The following is a 21,959-nucleotide window of genomic DNA, read 5'->3' on the forward strand; positions in this document are numbered from 1 at the left end:
AGCTTGCACATGGTAGGGGCACTGTAAGATTTCCTCTAAGAGCTACCCTGTTTTGTCCTGGCACTTCGTGTATAATTTATATTGGGCTACCAAGATCACTTATTTTTTTTTTCTTTTTTCTTTTTTCTTTTTTTTTCGGAACTGGGGACTGAACCCAGGGCCTTGCGCTTGCTAGGCAAGCGCTCTACCACTGAGCTAAATCCCCAACCCAAGATCATCACTTATAAGTGCTGGCCCTTCCTCTGGCCAGGCTGGGTACTAAAGGAGGTCACCCAGGTTTGCAACCTTATATTCTTATACTCTTACAAAAGCTTTAATGTCACGAGGCCATGAGGTGTTGAATCCCATTAAGAAATAGACTTAAAACACAGAAATATTATCCAAGGGCCTACCGTAGTTTCTAATGCCTATGGGGGGCTGGGTATTCACTACATTGAAATGGAAGCCATGTCTGGCATGTTCCACTCTCAAACATGGAGCTTTCTAAAAAGCAATTGTTTTGTGTAAAAGAATGTAGTTTAATGCAACTTTTAATTCCCTTTCCATTTCAAACTTAGATTTTATCTTATTTTAAAAGATGTGCTTGCTTCTATGTGTAGAAGTGTTTTGATGGTTGTGAGCCAGTCTGTGGGTCCTAAGAAGTAAACCCAGGTCTTCTGCAAAAACAGAAAGGGCTCTTAACTAAAGAGTCATCACTCTAACCCCACAAGTCCATAGTTTTGTTTGTTTGTTTGTTTGCTTGCTTGTTTGTTTGTTTTGAGACAGGGTCTCACTACATAGCCCTGGCTGTCCTAGAACTCACACTGTAGAACAGGCTGTCCTTGAACTCACAGAGAGGGCCCTGTCTCTGCCTCTGGATTCAAAGCACGGGACATCGTATCTGGCTCCAAATTCATGCTTTAAACTCTGCCATCAGTACCTTGAGTTCCACTGGCAGCTGGAGAGCCAGTGTGGTAGGCAAGTGCTCAAGTGACCGTGAAGGATCCTGCCTCCGGGAACCTATACTCTGCACTTACCCTTTCTACCCGAGCAGGCTAAGCCTAAAAGCGCATCACTGGACTCACTTCTAAATGACTGCATATGGCAAAAGTTAGGGGATGCCATTCTGAGTTTAGATGCCCCAGGCTCTGGAGTACCCTGCTTGTTGACTCTTGCCTTGTGGCCTCTTTATGGCTTCTTGTTTATAGCCCCTTGGTTTATTGGGTCCACCAGCCTTCTCTCATTTCTTGTGTCTGAGGAAAGTTAACAGCTGCATGTGACAAGAAGTTGGTGTCTTAGGTGACAATCGGCAGGTACCTGGGACCTGACAATACCCATGTGTGTGAACCATGTGAGCTGGCTTGGGGCGGGAGACTCACTAGTCAAACCTGCAGATGACTGTATCCAGCACTAACACCTTGATTTATCCTGGGGAGGAGGGTAGAGGTGGGGAAGGGGCTCTGAGTAAGAGAAAATTAGCTGAACTGTGTCTGACCTCCTATGGCATGGGTACTACAAGGCTTTTGGTTTCAAGCTAATTTGAGGGACAGTATGTTCTAGAATCTAAGAGACCAGTGTTGGTTCTGTTTTCTTTAGTTCTAACAGGCTGGTAAATGGTGTCCTCCCTTCAGCACTATACCACTGCTCTCCCAAATCCAACCAAACCAACCTTAGCTTAAAATGCTGTGTGTGGTCCTTTATTGGGGGGGGGGCAGCATAGAACTTCCCAAGTTCTTCATAATTGGATGGTTTGTTTTGTTTTGTTGGTTTGTTTTGTTGTTGTTGTTATTGTTGTTGTTTTTTGGTTTGAGGGTTGTTTTTCTAACTACACCAAATCTGCAATTCACAATCACACAACATGTTCTTAAGCTCCCTTGATTGGGCCTGCAGTTCACTGCCTAGAATGCTCAGTCGCCTCTGTGGGCCTTTAGTGTAGGCTCCACCTCAGTTACCTGGCAACAGCCACAGTGCCTGAATCACTATAAAAGGGGCTGCTTGCCCCACCCCCACCCTCGCTCTCTTGCCCTTGTTCCCTTATTCCCTTCCCTCTCCCTATTCCCCTCCTCTCCCCACCACCCCACATGCTCATGGCTGGGCCCTCCTCCTCCTCTTCCTCTTCCTCCTCCTCCCCCCCCCCTCTCTCTCTCTCTCTTTCTCTCTCTCCTTTCCTTCCTCCCTCCCTCTTTCTCTACTCCCTCTACTCCCCTCCCCGTGCCCTGAATAAGCTCTTTCTGTACTATACTGCCTTATGGCTGGTACCTCAGAGGGGGAAGGGATACCTTAGCATGACCCACAGAGGCACCCCATTCCCCCCGCACCATATCGTGCCTCCACCAGTCATATCTCTGGTCTCTCCTACCTTTTTATAACACAACAACCTCACCCTCTCTCTCCAGGAGAACTGCTGCCCACCATCCTTCAAAGAACCAGGACATGGCATCCTCTCTGTGACGCCTCCTAGGTGACAGGCAAAGGGGGCCCTTCCCTCCCTCCCGTCAGTCCCTCATTCTCTGTTCTCTTTTTCACCATTCTCTCCATGGCTAAGCTGCAGTCTTCCCCTTGGTTGCAAAGTGCTTTTCAGAGCATAAACCAAGTGGAACCAACCCGACTGGACTCAGCTGTAAACCTTGCACACATCCTTCATCCTTCACAGCGTCCTCACTGTTCAAATCTGTAAGATGGGGATACTAACAACTGTAGGACCTGATCAGACTACATGGAGACAGAGAGCGATGCAAATGAGCAAGAGGTTTAATGATCCAGTGCACTGGGGTGGCCCTGTAACTGGGACAGAGGTGACCCCGAGTAGCAAAAGCACACACTTTGTATATACTTGTGGAGGACAGTCTTTGGCAACAGTGTGAGCTGGCCCTTGATGACGCACATTGACCCTTGCATTCCTCAATGGTGAGATATCTTTGGCTCGAGGTTGGGGGACTGCTAAGGGCCTTTCCCTCTTCGGGGTTAGCTCAGTTCCTGGAACAGGATATTATCCTAAATTCTTTGGACAGGGTGTCAAGCTGGCGAAAGCTCTTAGGGTCCTCATAACCTACCTACTTTCTACCAGGCCAAGCCTCCTAATAGATCGTATGTTTCAGAAAGAACCAGGGCCCTTCACATCCTATCTGTTGTGCTTTTAGGAAACAGTTAAGGGATGAGTAATGCAGGAGAAGAGCTCGCTGGGGGACCTTCGGGTATGACATTCTGTGCAGTTTTTAAATAACTAATTGTACCTGAAACCACAAGGATTAGCACATGTTAAAATTCAATTAGTGCCTCAGGATCCCGTCAAGTTCATCTGTACTTTCACTGGGGGTGGGGATTACATAAAGAAGTAAACGTAGGATTTCAGACACCGAGAACACCTGTTTTCACCTGTTTTGCCTCCTCTGAAGGCTAGCCTGAGTATGGTTAATATTAAAATAACTCATAAGTGAGCAGGAAGGCGAGCGCTCCCTGTATCACTTGCCCTGAGTCTGAAAATGAACAGGCTTTCTCTAAAGTGAAGGTAAATATTAATGTGATTGTAGTCTTGAAGGTGCAAAAAGTATTTTTCTTTTCCTCCTCCCCCCCCCGCCCCCCCCCCCCCCCCCCCCCCCGTCCCTCGGAAAGGAAAACATTGCCAGGAAGTGCATGTGAGGGGTCTGTAGTTCTTGGAGGCTCTTTCCAGCCATGGGATGTGATGGGAGGGGCTGAGATGGTGTGGCTGGGGATCCAACTCTACACTTGCTGTTAGTGTGGGCCTCGGGCGGGACACATGCATACGATCTGTGCGTGGGCGGGGGGGGGGTGCCCAGTCTCCGAGGCTGGACGCATGCAAGCCATCTGTGCGGGGCGGGGGAGGGGGGCTGCCCAGTCTTCCCGATTCGTGGCAATGCACGAAGGAACAACGGAGCTAATGCATGTGAAGACAATATTTGAAAGTTGAAGAAAACAGAAATGCATGCTGTGAATGTTTCTGTGGCTTCCTATTTAAATGAGGAGTAGCCGAGCACGTGTGGGGACAGCGATGGAAGGCTATAATTGAGTCTGCTTATGTAAATGTGATGTTTTTCTTAAACTCTTTCCAAAGAATTCTAAAGGAAGTCATAAGACTAAAAGTCATTTTAAGGAACTTTTTTTTTCCCTTTCTTTTTGGAGTAGAAAAGACTTTTCATTTTTGGAGCGAACAGAAAACTTTAAAAAAAAGAAGAAGAAAGAAAAAGAAAAAAGGATCCAGTATTTAACACAGGGAACATAGAGTTTCGGCCCTAGCAGATGCCACAAGGCAGGTCAACACCACCTAAAAGCCAGTGTTCGATCTCCTCATTATTGAGTTTAACGACTTGGCTTGGAAGGGGCAACCCATTTGAACTTTAACCCTTAAATTCTAAGCGGATATTGGGTTAGAAAATTATGAAAAACAAAACAAAACAAAACAGAAGACTCCTATAGGTAAACAGGATCATTCTTCAAAGGGACTTCACTCCAGTAGAGAAAACCAGCGATCATGGATATGCAAGGCCTCCGTACCAGGTTTTGATGACCTTCTAGAGTCCTAACCCACTCCTCACCTGGAACTGAAGCCAGGAGATGTCTGCAGCCCTGAGAGCCTCAAGGAAATAAGGCAGAACAAGACAAGCAAGAAACAGTCGGGTGAGAAAAATCAACGTGATGGCAAATTGACAAGCTTGCTTAACTGGGGGCGCCAGAGCCAAGGGCTGACCCCAGAGACCTCCTGACACACCAGGAGCCGTCTCCCTTAATCTATTCAATGGCATGACACCACTACATTTTTTTTTTAAAAAGTCAAACATCAACCTAACTTTTTCTGCCATTGTGTTTTAAATTCTGATGTCTCCCTCGTCTTCCTTTCCTCTGCACTAAATTATTAAAATCACCAACTGCTCAACAATTAAAAATATTTCAGAAAGCGGTGATGCCAAATTTGGATCGACTAAAGTGAAATCCGACAGAAGGAAAGATATTTTCAACCTCTCCGCACTTTGATGCATTGTTTAAGGATATGGCAACGTGGGATTAAAACTGACTGCTTGGTCGCCCCTCCCCGCCCCCGCCCACCCTGTAAAACCAGCGAATGTGTTTACTCGTTTGACGCCATTAGAGCCTCATTCCGATCATGAGGCACCTGAGTGAAAGACACTATTGTATTTAATTTACAACACACTGGGTTTTTTCCCTCTTCTTGCATTACTTCCCTTATGAAATATGTTCAATCTATGACATGATGGTACAACCAACCAACCAATCAGTCAAGAGTTTTGTTTAGGGAACTCAGAATGAGGACAAGCTGAAGTTCTTGGCTTTAAGAAGAATGTTTAGAGTTTTACTAAATCATCTAGTTACACACATTTACACAAGCGAAGGTGTACAGCCAGTGTCACGAGGAAGCAGGAACTCCCTTTGCCACTGTGTAAAATCCCACCTCAGGCACTGGCTTCCCTTGTTGGTGTGTGATAGACCCTGGGCAGGCTCTTCCTCATGTCTGACCGCTCCTTCCCTTTATTCTGCTGCATCTACTTCCGTTCTACTTAGTTCCACAGCTGGGTTCCAAAAACCTCACCGAAATTTCATTGTCCACGGTGCTAAAGATGCAAAGACCGATTGGCCTTGCTGCTTAGTCCATGAATTAACGACTCCTTTCACAGCGTGGCACCGTATGTAAGGAAGTAAGTGGGCTGTGCTTCACAAAGTGGGGGGGGGGTAGTTATTTGGTTGCAAATCTACTGTTTTTTTTTCTATGTAAGGAAATGCTCAGAGCAATGCTAGTGGTTACACCACTGATCAAATGAGAGCGTATTTAATGCCTAATGTGACCCCAATCCTCTACCACAGTGTAGAAAAGTACAGTGCAGGAAAACTACACTGTTGTATGTATGGATGTACCAACTCTCAGAGCATGGAAAATACATTCAAACATTAGCTTGCTCTTAATTTTTATATTAAGAAGTCAAGTGCGGTAAGATCAAGCAAGAAGTAACTGCCCAAGGGTAAGCTATTGAAGAAGGAACAGGTCCCTTTCTGGAACTTAGGCTTCAGACCTCAGAACCCCTGGTCTTCCTCCTAGGATATTTTGAAACTGTCCCAGAGCATCTCAGGGGTAACACAGTCATAGCAAGGCAGTGAATTTTAGCTAAAGTTGTAACTATGCTCACAGAGAACTTCCTACTTTAAAAATATTTGCTTTGATCCTCGTGTCTCTGAAAGTGAGTGTATTGTGGGCGGCTGCACTCTCCCTGAGGTAGCTTCCTTGGCTTGGGGATAAGTTGTTGGTCAAGTATACGTTACCAGATTGGTTAGTTCTTGACTCTGTCTCAATGGCTGAAGAATTCCCCTTCAATTCTTAGGCGAGGAACTCAACATACTGATTAATTAGAAAACTAAGGTGCTGCTAAAAAACAAAGGTTTGTGAAGCTGGTCCTGTTTGGTTTGTACCGAAGTCACCGGAGAGCCTTTTGTCTGTCTGTTGCATGGCTTAAGTGAAGGATTAAACATACCCAGACACTTAATAAGGCATTAGTTACGCAAGCCTTACATATTTTACCGAGCATTTTAAGCAAAAGCTTAAATTCTCAAGAAAATTAGGCCAAAGTAGGAATTTCTTTCTTTCCTAAGAGACCAAACGAGGCTCTAGGAACTATTAACCATTAACAAATGAGTAGCATTGAAAAAAAAAAAAGATTTAAATGCCTGGATATTCCAAACAGACGTGTGTACTGCTCGTTGCTAGGACGAGTGTCAGAAGTGAATCCATTGTGACTGGCTGCCTAAATGCAGTGTCTCTCACTATTTTTAGGCTCCTACTACATCCTCTGCATGAAGGCTCGCCCTTGCCCTTCTGCCTAGCTCCATCCGACTTGCACACACGTAAACGCACACACACACACACACACACACACACACACACAGAGCTTATCAGTGCGATCCACTGCTTTTGCTTTGTGGGTAGAATATTGTGCTTTGCCACACGTTTCAAAGCTGCAAGCTTTTGTTAGCTCCCTTTGGAAATCTGCGATGGTGTGAAGCGACCTTCTGTCCCCACTCAACGGAGTGCAAACATAGTTTAGTTCTTGCTAAAGACCTGGATCCTATCTTCGAGATCGGATGATCCAATCAGAGCCTCCAGCAGGACTGCTTATAGCCGGTCTGGTTCCAATGTGTGAAATGGATATAATGTTTCAGAGTGTGTAGCTGACTAACTGCTGCTTCCGTTTTATGCCTTCAAGATAAGCCCTTGGCAGGGATTTTTTATAAGCACACACAAAAGAAAACAACACAAGGTATGTATACCTAAATACCAATAGTGATATGCTGTGGGCGGGAAATTGAGCACAATTGGAGCTTACTGTGAAAAGAAGAGGCTTTAGAGAACTTCTCGTTTGGATTCTAGGTCAAGCTGTGTTGCTAAATATACTCTGAGCCTTGGGTAAGCTGCCTCGTCCTTCTGGGCCTTTGCTGTTCTCTGTGCAGATGGAGTTAGAAATGTCTCCACTGGCTGGTCTGAGAGGTACAGACGCTGCTGTTCATATGTGAACTCTCTTGTTCTCTCTGGTCACCGTTCTCTTTCCCCCTCCACAGTAAGCTACAACCTGAGAGTCTGTACACGTGTCTAGATGCTCCTATGTACGGGTGGAGAGAATGTACCTGTGACAAGAAGCCTGCGTGTAGGTGTGGCTTTTGAGCCCAGCACTGAAATTTAAAAACAAAAGACAAAATAACAAAAAAAAATATTTTTACATTATTTGGCATGGGCCATTTTGAATATTTGAACAACTGTTGTATTTCTAATGTTTACTATTTTGACCCCAAAATACATAAAATAGACTTGTAATTAAAAGAGAAAGTATAAATGAATGATCATATGCCTGAAAAAAATATGTGAATGTTTTTAAATGCATTATTTTATATATCAATCAAAATAATTGAATTCTAAATGATAAAAATGAAAAAAAAATGAAAAAGAAAATGCTTTCAAAAGATGTGTTAGAGAAAAAGAAATGATAGCAGGGTTTTACCGAGGGGCACACTCCAGGTTTGAAAAATGGCTGTGTGTGTGTGTGTGTGTGTGTGTGTGTGTGTGTGTGTGTATCTAGCTCTCTGAATAAAAATAGACCATGGTCTTGGTGACATGACCTTGCAGAATGTCTACAGTATAGCTTAAGTTAGGGTATTAGAATACAGTATTCCGACACTAATGTGGGGCATAGTCACTGCTATGTCTACAACCAAGCTTATTTGAAATTGGTGAGTTTTCCTGGGTTCTTCAGTCAAAATAATTTATTTATTTTTATTTTATGTACATTGGTTTTTTTACTGCATGTATGTACTTGTGAGGGTGTCAGATCTCCTAGACCAGTAGTTAAAGACACTTGTAAGCTGCCATGTGGGTGCTGGGAATTGAACCCAGGTCCTCTGGAAGTGCAACCAGTGCTCTTAACCACTGAGCCATCTCTCCAGCCGCCAGCTATTTTCTTTATGGTAAGACAATACTTATTTTCAAAATTTCACTCAATTCATTTTATATTTACTTTAAGATACTTTTCAGAGAAAGAACACTTTGCAGAGTAAAAAAATGAAACTACGAACCTGGCGTTGGTCTCCCCAAAGCCTGGTTAACACCAATAGAGTAGCGGACAGAGAAAACGTAGGTATGCACACATATCGTTGCAACATAAAAAAATCGAAATTCTATACTCTGCAACAAAACGGATGGGGCTAGGGGAGGTTTTGAAGTGAAGGAAGTCAGACAAAAAAAAAAAAAAAGCAAACACCTAAACACCTCTCTCCTACACGGAAGAGTAAATATCGAATCCGCATGAAGAATGGTAAGAGGAGTAAGGGACATTGGGTAATGGTTCCCAAAACATAGTGCAGAGAAGGAACGCATTCTCATCCGGACGTCAGGTGTGGGTTTGTAGCTCTAACAGTCTTCTCTATATTCTATGTAAATAACCAGAAGAAAGGATCTTGAAGAGTCCAAATGAAAACTACCGAAGGGCAGGAAGTGTCAGTTTTTATTTGATCACTATGCCTCATATACACGTCTCGAAATATACAGTGCACCTCATACGCCTGCACATCCATTACTCGTCAATAAAGCAAATTAGATATTCAAGCAGATTAAAGTGCTGACCACTCTGACTGCATCAATCAATCTTGTGCACATGTATCTAGTCGCCACACAGTATCCTGTAGATTGTAGTTTTGCTACCTACTTTAAGTTCTGAGCAGACTGGGTTACCAGCTCTCAACCAGAGGATATCGGATCCGTGGATGAAAAGCACAGACGTTGCTCAATTTCAACCTGTCTTCTTGGCTCAATTGCTGGGGGCTTCTAATGTACCGTGGCTAGCATGCCCTTTCCAAAACTTAGCTCAACACCGCTCAACCTGCCCTCAGCTTCAGCTGCTCAGTTACCTTCAGTCCCAGCTCTACAATGTAGTCTCCCTCCTGGAGAAGCGGTCTGTGGCCCCTCAGGCAGAGATCTCACATGGCTGGTCATCTTTTCTACCTCCATAGTATGGCAAAACAAAACAAAATAAAACAAAGCAACAATAACAAAAAAAAAAAAGAGAGAGAGAGAGAGAGAAAAGAAAAGAAAAGAGAGAAAAACCTTCCTTTCCTCTCTCCGGTGTGCGTCTGCTCGTTTGCCCTCGGGAACCTGGAAGTTCCACCTATTCTGCCCTGCTCATTGGCTGCTAGCATCTTTATTGATGGGTCAAGGACCAATCGGGGAACAGGACCTCAGAGTCAGAACCACTACAATGTCCCCTAAACACGTACAACTGGGACAATAAACAATAAAGTTGCCAAACCCTGCAGCCTTCAGTCTCTCCAGGAAGATACGGGAATCCTGGATTTGAGTGGAGAAGGTCAAATGCTTTCTCTCTCCTTAACTCCCCAGATTCTAATGCGCTTCCTAGGCTGGGAAAGTGTCGCACATGTGATGTGTGTCTCTAATTCCAGGCCGAGGCCAAGGGAAGCATTGTTTTCCCACAGAATGGAGCCTCTGCCCAGTACCTCCCCATGCAGGAAGGACCCTCAGTGGCCTTGTGGAGACTGCCATGCTTCATCAGGCACATGATATGATGGGAGGACATGGTGCCTTTGTCACTGAGCAGGACGTCAGGAAGCTGAGAGAGACGTTGACTTTGGGGGACCCGTTGAGGAGGAACACAGGATCAAGGTAGAGACAGAAGGGTTGACTGACTACTGTCAACGACACGTGCTACCACCGCTCCACACTGACACACTGCGCGTCTATATCCCTGTTCGGTCCCTGCGCCGTGAATGCCACCCCGGAGGGAAGTGACGGTCAGAGTCAGGTTTTAGTACAAAATCAACCAGTGCCAAATAAGAATTAATTTCTAGAATTATTTCACACCTGATCGGTGGCGCTCATGTAGTCGAGCATTGATGAGAAGTACAGAGATGAGTTCGGCTCTCCTGCTTGGGAGAGGGGGGTGGGGGTGGGTATGACTGCTCCCACTGTTAGAATTGTGACCTCCCTCAGTCATCCCAAGTCTCATCGAATGGTCTCTTGAAGTTTGGAAGCTGAGAGGAAACGGAGCATGGCAGAGAAATTGGGGCCTTTCCTACCGAGCACTGCACAGTTCTTGAAGCAGTCGCTCGGCAGCCGCGGCTCGGCTCGTAATGAAGTGCACGGCTTGACTCTCAGCACCTCGCATTCAGGAACTTCAGTAACAAACTCCTTTCACGTTTGTTCCAAAGATTCCTGTCACAGCCGAGGGGAGCGCCGGGGCTCATGAAAGGTTTCCTCACAGGTTCCGAGCGGTGCGTGTGCGGGGGGGTGGAGAAGACCCCCAGAAGGTGGCCTCTGAAGAGCTGGGGACTCAAGACTCTTCAAACGGAGCCAAAAAGAACTCGTTTCTAAACGGTGTTCTCCCTGCTCTTTAAAACGGCGAAAAGCAGAGTCACAGAGGTGCAGTCAGCAATTCCGAATAATGTGAACTTCATCGCACGCAGTGCGGAATGGGCGTTGTCCACTAATACCGAGGAGGGCAGAGATGAGCCATTTATATACGGGGAAGGTAGTCAAACTGGCTGCAGTATAAATAAAAATCTTGTGATAACGGAAACAAATATGTTGAATGCTGTCCAAGAGCAAATCAGAGAGGGAGAAGCCCCTCTCTCTGGGTTCTTGGCTCCAGAAGTTAAGATCAAGTGCTTTGCATGTGGAATGAGAGAAGTTGTGTGCAATGTTTTCATGGTTCTGCTTCTAATTGCACCATTTCTGGCCTTTGCAGTGAGTGGATTCCCACCTCCCTGCCAAACCTCAGCCGATAAAGGAAACAGATTCCCTTTGGATAGCAACCCATTCTTCTGGTGTCACAGTGAAATCCCTTGTCCTATCTTGGGGTCCTCCTCCGAGTGCGGGAAGGAAGAGACAGAAGCATTGCCTGGGGGGCTGCAAGGTCCTCATAAACCTGAAATTAGGGGCCCGGAGTCTTCCAATTTACCCGGTAGTGTACCAGGCACCTTCCCCTGCCTGTTCTAATTGCTCCCAGGCGCTCAAAATTCGTTTAAATAAATCCACGGTCCTCCTCACTGTCAGAAAGATTCTCATGTTAGGTGTAAATGACTGATACAGCAGTATTCTTTCCAGGGATAGGTTTTGATTAAAGGAACATGAAATAGGTCATGAAGTTAGTTTTGGTAGCTGACGTAACCCTTCAGGGAAAGGCAGGAGACGCCATGTTGAGGGATGGTAAAATGGAGACGCCAACATTGGTGAACTCAAGAGTTTTTCTGCAAAGGGTCAACAGTATCTAAAGCAGCTTTGCTGAGCTGTGTGCTGGTATCATGCAGACACATCTCTGGATTAAGAATTTTCTTAAATACATTCTACATTATTAGCCGCGCCATTAAGGAAACTCCAAATAAAACACCAAAAAGAGCTGTGCTGTTGTGAGCTGTCTTTTGGGGTTATACAATCATTCAAGGAAAATAGCCCAGACCTGTCCGGCAGAACGCAGTGCTGATTCTGCAGGGGTCATGGTCAGGAATGGCTGGACTCACTCTGAACCTTTGGCAATTCAAAAGTCCCAACATGTTCTTAGCCAAAAACAGAATAAATAAGGCCGGTTTCTCCTGATTATGTACTCAACATGGTCCCCATAGGAGTACCAGCAAACCACATCTGGACCTAAACAGGCTGATGTTACAGTCCATACAGGAAAACAACAAAATAACCTGGTAGTTTCTGAGGGGCGATTGGAAAGGGCAAGGGTGTTTGAGGCTATCTTTAGTAGATATTCGGACATAATTAAAAACTCAAGATTCAAACTGTATGGGGCTGCCGGATAAACAGTCCACTGGAACAACATAGAAATATAGGAAAATAATTCAACATATTTGGGGTATAGTAGATGATAAAAACGGGTGTTCTGTATACAGTGTTGTAACAACTGGGTATCATGTTATGAAGCATTAAACTTGAGCTGTCCTTGACCCTATTCGGCAAGATCAGTGACTTAAAAATGTAGAAATAAGTATTAAAGAACAAAACCTCATGGGCAATTCTTTCATATCTCAGCTTCAGAAAGGACTTTCTATCAGTGCCTACAAACTCAGAACCCATAAGGAAAAGATTGATAAATTTGACTATATTAAAAAAAAAAAAGTGCATGCTGTCCGTGCAAAAGTTGTGAAAAAAAAGTCCTGAGAGGAAAAAGAATCGTAGTTCCCATACAGTGCTGATTTCTCTATTTAAAGAGCTTCTAGTAAAGAAAAAAAAAAAACGCTAGCAACCCAAAAATGATCAAGCAATACGAGCGAATGCTTCATCGAAGAAGAAGCACGAAGCCAGGCAAACGTCAGGGTTATCAGCGTTCCCCAGTAGAAGAGAAAGCAATTAAAACCACATAGAAAGGGCACCTCTTCTAATGGACAATAAATTCCAATTGTGAGACTGGAAAAGAGGCCTCTCATCCACTGCTGGCCAGGGTAACTCCCTGCAGTAGGTGACTTGACAGTGACCCTCAAATTAATGCATCTACCAGCTTCCCCCTGTCAGCCCCAAGAGAGGTCAGAAGACCAAAATGAAAAACTGACTTTGGTCTCTCACCCTAAATAGCAGAGACAAATTTTGGAAGGACAAGATATTTGAGATAGAAATCTACAGTCACAGAACAAGGGGACGCTATGAGACAATTCGTTCATTATCCATGCCGACTGGTAAACGTCCGGGCAAACATCATCGCATGTCTGTGGGAGTGATTTGGAGCAAGCTCAGCATTGTGAATACAGCACAGTTGCCTTCCTTAGTCTGAGCGGGCTGTAACCAATCACTTGTGCATGTGCACAGAATGAGAAAGAAAAGGCCAGAAGGTCTTTCAAACCTTTTGCCACTATCCCACCTGCTCCTGGACACAGTGTCTTCAAGCTGGGACATTATAGACCCATCTTACCTTAGGACATTACATGGCAATGTCCTCAACCTGGGTGTGGACACCTTTTGATTTAAAGTCACTCAAAGCTCCTGACACTCTAGCTTCTCCACTGCAGATCTTGACACTCAAGCACTTCCAAGACAGTGTGGCTGGGTTCACCAGGTTTCTTTCTGATTGCTACACATCCTACGGGTTCCTTTGAATTTCTAGGCTACAGTCCAAGAAGGAGGTTCCAAAGAGCACAGAGGCATAATTTAAGAAAAGAAATTCAGAGAGGCAAGAAAGAGTCTCAGGCCAGCATCCCAATGAGGTGAGACCCTAGAGGGAACTTTGAAAATCAAAATTCTCTTGTTTCCCCCTAAGTTCTCCAAAAGTCGGGGTCAGTTCTGGGAACTTTTGCTGTGGAGGCGTCTATATTAGTTGTTGACTTCTGACATCGTTTCCCACATGATGGTACTCCCTGGGCCCCAGCTACTTTAACTAGCACATGGCTTAAGAACTATCCACAGCCAACCTTGCTGTTGGACTTGCTGGCACACATGTGCTTATGTGCAGCATGGTGACTTCCCTGCCTCTTTTGACAATTCGCTGCTTTTACCTGTTGTGGGTTTAAGTTTTATTCAAAATACGAATCAGTGAATTATCTCGAGGACTAGATTTTAAGTCAGGAAGCTCATTGTAGGCTTTGGTCGTTGTAGAATTTCTGTACATTTGTTTTCGTCTTCACAAAATGACTTCGCTCCCCTCTGTGATTGCCCACACCCCTTTTAGTTCCAGAAATCTATGTAAATTCCTGAGAATAATACATCACGGTCGCAAAGATTTACAACACTTCATGATAAGGCATAATTGCATTGGTTCCAAAATGTAGAGTTATGCCATTTAATTTTACAATGAGATTTAATTAACTCTCCCTCCTTGCTATCAGAAGCCCCCAGTGAAACAATTGTCCTTGCAAGTCATGCTGGGCAGCGACTCTCTGCTTGGACACTCCCTCCGGTTTGTTCTTGCATCAGCAGGGGAGAATTTGGACAAGGCTATACTCACTGGAGAGAGGGACATAATATTTTCTATCGGAAACCTAGCCCTCAAAGAAGAGAGAGGTGGCACCAAGCACCAGCTAAGTGTCAAGGGAAGGATTTGGTCTGATGGAGAAATTTTGTTCTTGTAACTTTCTCAGACAGGTGGGCCCATCTGAAAGAAAGATCACAAATTGGGCTTTTTTATACAGCCCTTGAAATATCTAGTGCCCTAGAACCTGTAGCCAACAGGGAGCTGACTTCCCAGCACTGTTACTCATCTTTCAGCCGAAGCAAACCTTCAAACATAAACTCAAGTCTTCAAGGGCAGGGAGTGGATTTGTGATCCTCCCTTGGGGCTGTTGGCTTCAAACATTGGAAACGTGTTGTATGGGGAGGGGTGGTTTGGTTTTTTGTTTTTTTGTTTTTTTGTTTTGCCTTCTGTGAATGAAAAACATTCTTATGTTTAACTGTTTCAAATTGCCATATGTCACACACACACACACACACACACACTCACACATATATACACACACAACACACACTCACAGACACACACATATACACACACAACACACACTCACACACACACACACTCACACACACAACACACTCACACACACAACACACTCACACACACATATACACACACACCACACACACACTCACACACACTCACACACTCACACAACACACACACTCACACACACACAACACACACAACACACTCACACACATATAGACACACACCACACACACACTCACACACAACACACACTCACATACACACACTCGCACACACACACACTCTCACACACACCCTCCCAGCATACCTTTCGGATGATTGGGATGGAGTCAGGAATCAGACTTTGGGCCCTTCCTTCAGTTCCCTGCTTGTTTTTTCTTCCAAGGGGGTCACAGGTGAAAAGCTTCCAGGTTTAAACCCACCCAGAAACAGAGCAATTTCCATGTTGAGGCTGACTTAGCCAGGACACTTTTCTGGAATTTCAGCCATCTGCTGTGATTCTCCTCTCTCCTCCCAACCATTCACCTAAACTGCCCCCAGTGCTGCTACAAAATTACAAACATCTGACAAACAACCGAGGCAGAAAAAAAAAGTCGGGCCTGGTAATTTTGTTGCTTTGTTTTATGAGAGGACTAGGTGGGTTGAGAAGAAGGTGGGGAGAAGCCTACGGGGAAGGACTCTTCTCACCTCAGCGGCTCCTGATTAGCTCTGCAGGAAGAAGTGACAGAAATCTTTCTAAGTCTATCACTATTTGGTCAGCTAACAGCAGAGCATTTCTTCTCCCCAGCTCATCAGCCCTTCAGAAATCCTTGGAAGATGAAAGCCGAGCCGGCAGTGGTGCCTACTGCAGGGCCTGTTTGACCCCATCCTCTCACAGAGATTAAGGAACTGTCAGTGTCTAAGGTGCTAACCCACAGAAGCCATTAATTCTGTGTTTGAAGGAAATCCTCTGGTGAAGGACCTGTTTGATGGACACAAAGGAATGGTGACCAAGTCCTTCCAGAGCCGACTGCTCAGTGCCGGCTGCCTCCCACATCCGCCCAGCGGCCTCACTTGGCACAGTGTTTCTTTGGCTCAGAAGATTTTGATGAGCGATTCCACTTGGAGAGGGCTTTTGTTTAGTTGTGACCCTGTGACTCTGGGCAAGAGATTACCAGTGGCTTGGGACAACCAGACACGATATTTTAGAAAGCTTTGCCAATGTTCCTGTCTGCTCTCTCTACCTGTAGGTACATGGTGACCCTGTGAGTCAGGCAGGGGACTAGTAAAGAAGAGGTTCTGTGTTTCACTCAGGGCAACGGACTTAATGGCAGGGTTAACCTAAAAGTCCTCTCTGTCCCCTATGGAATTTGCACATTTTTTTAAAGATGAGAACTTCACCTAGTCTGGACCCTTTTGTCAGCCAGAGAATAGGTATGTGACCTGGAACGCAAACAAGCAATGCTCTTATGTCATTTTAAATCAGACAGACCTGGGCTCATCTGCTACCATGCAAACTAGCAAACTATTCTATACGACATGTTTTTTTTTTTTTTTGAAAAAATAAAAAGAGATTTAACATACCAAAATCAACAGCATAAGCAGAGATGCACCCTGCAAGTCAGAGGAAGCTGTCAGCACACACAGACCCCAAACAGAGCCCTTAACAGGGAGGGAGACCAGATTAAGCCTAAAAGAATCTGTCTTTATAGTCTTTATATGTGAGGTAATTAAAAACTCATTGTGTTAGTTTTTCTGTTGTAATAAAATACTAAAAAAAAAAAAAAAAGGAAGAAAGAAAGAAAGAAAGAATAAAAATTTAAGGTACTGTGTTCCAAAGGTCAGCTGGATCTACTGCCTACGTCTGAGGTCCCGCAGAGCGCTATCGTGGGGCAAGAGATGAAGGAGAGGGCTCCTGTCCTGGCACTTGGATGCAAAGAGGCAGAGAGGAAGGGGCCAGGGACAAGATGGACTCTTCAAAGCACGTTCCGCATTCTCTCCGTAGGCTCTGCCTCCTAAGAGTTCAGCCTTGCACAGATAGGGTCAGCACTTTGATGGTCCAGTCACACCTACAGCTGGGGACCGAGCGTTCGGGGCATGATCGAGCATTCCCATCCACTCATGGGGGAAGCATTCAGAATTTTAACAAAAGCACACACATTTTCCGGAACTCTGGTTCCACTTGGTCTCTGCAGGGTTAGCAAAGACCGTCTGGGATGGAAATCTTCACATCTTCAGCCCTTTGACTTTTTTTCAAAGGTAGTCCCCCAAGAAGGGTATTTTCTACCTGTGGGCTCTATGCCAGGCATTGCAGTAAGCACAGGAGTGCCACATAATTGTCATCAAAGAAGGGACTGTTTAGGCTGGGAAGACACAGACAGACAGACAAATCAACGCCTATCCCCCAGGTCTACCACTGTGATTTGCAGATATCCTACTAATGGGTACCTGTAACTTTGTTTTTTCAAAACCTACTTTTAATGATGGTTCTCAAACACTTTAACCTCCCTTTTAGCTCGCTACCCACCAGAGGTAGTGGTTAAGAAAGGACACAGGGGAAGTGGACCTGTATAGAGATGATTCTTTGGAGCAAATCCCGTCTGCCCTGTCAGGAAATCAGAAGTTCAGTGCACAGGTCAGCAGAGGTAGCCCAGTCCACTCACAAACACTTCACGGATACGCCAGCAGTCTAGTTTGGTAGAGTCGGGATAGCGAACATGAACCAGCAGCAGTGGCACTACCTAGCAGAGACAGCCAGGCCTCGGCCTCAGCATGAGTCAGCAGGAGGGACCAGGGCCAGCAGGAGAAGTTCTCCTCTGTGCCTCTCAGCAAAGCAAGGATCAGGAAAGACTCAAGAAAAAAGGCGTTGCACAGCCAGATCTACAGGCAAGCCAAGCTCTGTCTCCATCACTGACCTTTCAGTCCTATTTAGAATCCATCCAAGCATGGCATATCTTCCACAGTCTTCCCTCAGCTGACATCGCTCTGACAACCAGCCTGAGTCAGCGGAAGTGACAAGGAGTCAACACACACCAACAACTTCTGGTACGTTTCTCACTATGGAGTGCCAACAATTGGAGCGCAACGACAGAGGGCAAGGCAGACCAACACATGCGTGTCGTTAGTGAAGAATCCCTCATCAAGTGTCCTTTCACGTGCTTGCTTTAGTAGAACATCCTTTCACCTGCGTCTGCTTCAGCAAAACGTTCCTTCACGTGTGTGCCCCAGCAAACCACCACCCAACACAACTGACTTTCCAAAGAACCCTTAGGTTTCCACTTCAGTTACCCCATTATCTTCAGAACGTACTCTGTCCATCAAACCTGTGGCCTATGGCCCATGCCAGTAGGCTGTGTCTGTCCTGTGTGCTCCAATAATTTGCCACCAAGGTACCAACCCTGGTCTGTAGGTCTGAGTTGGATCTGTCACTAGGCCTGGTCGCTTGGGGAAGAACTCAGGGAATTTGACCGTCTGTAGGGAAGCTCCAAGGAACCACTCGGTGGTGGGAAAGCACACCTGAGACTGGGAAAGCTGGAGCAGGCCCAGGAGCTCCCCCGGCCTGTGATGAGGCCAGAGGTATGGGGTTCTCAAACTCTTGGATATCTTGGGAGTCTCAGAAGAGCAGAGAATGGAGTTGGGGGGCCCTCGGGCTGGGAACAGAGCCTAGCCCAGGGTCAGGGTGAAAAGGGGAGCTCCTGTTGTCTCACGGGGATTGTTGTCCTTAGCTTGGCAGAAGCAGGCTTTGTGGTGGTTGTGGCTGGGATCTCAGAGAGGCCTTCTACGGGAGATTAGGCTACAGCTCTATAAACAAAGGCCTTTCCCAGGTTCCTCATGGTGGATCTTGACGAAACAGACAGTCCATGGTTTAAACAGTTTATTGTCGTGGCAGAAAATGGATGCATAAAACTATACCCACTTCTCAGGGTGGGCCTGAGATTAAATACCTTTTGCAGAGAGGAATGTCTGGGAAGGGAAGCTTATTGGCTAAGCCCTCTGGGCCTCTAGGTACCTCATTAGCATGGAGAACTCTGCTTTGGGCCTACATGACCAGAGGACGAGTTTCTTTTATGTGAGAAGCATGGCACATGTTCCAAGTCAGGAGTCCGGCAGGGAGCTGGGAGTCGCCTAAGCCTCAGGTGTGTGCCCACCAGGTCTTTGAGTCTCAATCTGCTCTACCTTACCAAACTTCCTGGCATGGTTTACACCCCACACTGGTTGTTGCTTAGCCCTCTGGGATATAGAAGATTCTTTGAGACTGATTAGCTTTTCTCAAACCCTGCATTCTGCCAGGGTACCATGGTGGAATTTCTGCAATCAGCTTTACCAAGGACCGATGCAGAAATGCCCGTTCCCTGCAGGGTGACTTCCAAGGTATTCATCGCAAGGACTGGAAGACAATCTGCATAACCGTCTCTTGGTAACTTCTTCTGGGGCCAATGGTTGACTCAGAGCTTCAAGTGGAATATGTTGTCTAGAAGTAGGAGCTTAGGATGGTTTTGTCTTTGGAAGACATACTTTAAAGAGGGGCTGGGGAACTGCCTCAACAGTGTGTGCTGTGCAAACAAGGGGACCAGAGCTCAGATATGCAGAAGCCACATACATGCCCAGTTGATATGGTGGCCCATCCATAATCCCAGCCTCTGAAGTAGACAGAGGAATCTCTGGAACAAGCCGGCCATTGAGACAGACCATACGAACAAGTTCTGGGTTGGATTGAGAAATTCTCAAGTAGAAGAACCATTGAGGAAGACTTCGAACATCAACCTTGGGCTTTCACACACATTTGAATCTTTGTTTACGTGTTCATTTGTGCTCACACAAACATTCGTATAGGCACTACACACACACACACACACACACACACACACACACAAACACACATGAAAATTTAAAAGAATTTAAAAATAATCACAAAAAAAGAGGGAGAAGAGGAAAAAGAAATATTGTCCCAAATAAGTTGGAGAAAGAGAACTAGGCAGAGGTAGAAATTTAGCTATGACGCAGACCCCATGTTAGCCAACCCAGACCATGCGATGGAGTGAATGTTGGTCATTAGAGTGTTCTGCAGTGTGTTGCCATGACCCCGGAGCTCCCCCCTAGTCACCAAGTGAGAGATGCCCCGTGGAGTGTGATGTGGAGAGGAATTTTAATCCCACAACATGGCTGCTCTGGCAAGGGAATCACATGTAAGGATGTGCTGGAAGGCGGACACACCCTGCATTACTTTATGATCTGGCTGGAATATAGATGCACCCTTAGTACACACCTTTAATCCCTAACAATGAAGGCAACATTAGTTTGTAGAAGGAAGAAGCCAATTTAAATGTGATGCCTAACTGAGGGGCAGACAAAGTGACAAATCAGAGAAAGATTTGACAGAATGAGTCAGAGATAGGATATGGGCAACTCATATAAGAACAACCCAGGAGGGGCTGGGGATTTAGCTCAGTGGTAGAGCGCTTACCTAGGAAGGACAAGGCCCTGGGTTCGGTCCCCAGCTCCGAAAAAAAAGAACCAAAAAAAAAAAAAAAAAAAAAAAAGAACAACCCAGGAAAGAGAGGCTACTTAAAAGCAGCGAGAGAGAAAGAAAGGTGTGTGTGTGTGTGTGTGTGTGTGTGTGTGTAAAACAGTTACACTGACACAGTTTTACAGAGACAGGTTACAGAGAGAGCAAGCTAGACACAGGTGAAGACAGAAAGAGTCAGAGAATGAGAAGGGGCCAGAAGATTAGAACATAGTGTCAAAGTTAGTCTGAGGCCAGGCAGAACAATTCAGGCAGAAGCTGAGAGAAGCTGAATTGAATCAGTCAGCTTGGAGGATGAGATTGCAAAAATGCTAGGCCAAGCCTAGGGATAGTTAGAACAGAGAATCGAAAAGATATTTCTCGGCCTGGTCAGGTGGGCACTCCTGAGGCTGCAGAGTGGAAGAGACCACCAACACTGCTCACCCCTGCCCACATCCCTGGCCCAAGAGGAAACTGTATAAGGCCTCTGGGCTCCCATGGGGGAGGGCCCAGGAGCGGCAGGACCCCTGCCTGAGACACCACCGGAACCTGAAGGAAACAGACCGGATAAACAGTTCTCTGCACCCAAATCCCGTGAGAGGGAGAGCTAAAACTTCAGAGAGGCAGACAAGCCTGGGAAACCAGAAGAGACTGCACTCTGCATACACATCTCGGACGCCAGAGGAAAACACCAAAGGCCATCTGGAACCCTGGTGCACTGAAGCTCCCGGAAGGGGCGGCACAGGTATTCCTGGTTGCTACCGCTGCAGAGAGCCCGTGGGCAGCACCCCACGAGCGAACTTGAGCCTCGGGACCACAGGTAAGACCAACTTTTCTGCTGCAAGAAAGCTGCCTGGTGAACTCAAGACACAGGCCCACAGGAACAGCTGAAGACCTGTAAAGAGGAAAAACTACACGCCCGAAAGCAGAACACTCTGTCCCCATAACTGACTGAAAGAGAGGAAAACAGGTCTACAGCACTCCTGACACACAGGCTTATAGGACAGTCTAGCCACTGTCAGAAATAGCAGAACAAAGTAACACTAGAGATAATCTGATGGCGAGAGGCAAGCGCAGGAACCCAAGCAACAGAAACCAAGACTACTTGGCATCATCGGAGCCCAATTCTCCCACCAAAACAAACATGGAATATCCAAACACACCAGAAAAGCAAGATCTAGTTTCAAAATCATATTTGATCATGATGCTGGAGGACTTCAAGAAAGACGTGAAGAACTCCCTTAGGGAAACACAGGAAAACATTAATAAACAAGTAGAAGCCTACAGAGAGGAATCGAAAAAATCCCTGAAAGAATTCCAGGAAAACACAATCAAACAGTTGAAGGAATTAAAAATGGAAATAGAAGCAATCAAGAAAGAACACATGGAAACAACCCTGGATATAGAAAACCAAAAGAAGAGACAAGGAGCTGTAGATACAAGCTTCACCAACAGAATACAAGAGATGGAAGAGAGAATCTCAGGAGCAGAAGATTCCATAGAAATCATTGACTCAACTGTCAAAGATAATGTAAAGCGGA

General features: G+C 45.6%; 1 long non-coding RNA gene across 2 annotated transcripts; it reads left to right on the forward strand.

Annotated features, from left to right (window-relative positions):
- Positions 1-3,603: 3,603 nt before the first annotated feature.
- Positions 3,604-21,757, forward strand: LOC120094760 (uncharacterized). Of its 2 annotated transcripts, none has more exons than XR_010054893.1 (2): positions 3,604-7,259; positions 15,724-21,757. It is a non-coding gene; the product is annotated as an uncharacterized LOC120094760 (long non-coding RNA). The 2 variants fall into 2 exon arrangements; XR_005489368.2 differs by lacking the exon at positions 15,724-21,757 and adding an exon at positions 7,370-9,641.
- The last annotated feature ends 202 nt before the right edge of the window (positions 21,758-21,959 follow it).

This window comes from Rattus norvegicus, chromosome 9 (genome assembly GCF_036323735.1).
Source record: "Rattus norvegicus strain BN/NHsdMcwi chromosome 9, GRCr8, whole genome shotgun sequence".
Lineage (NCBI taxonomy): Eukaryota > Metazoa > Chordata > Mammalia > Rodentia > Muridae > Rattus > Rattus norvegicus.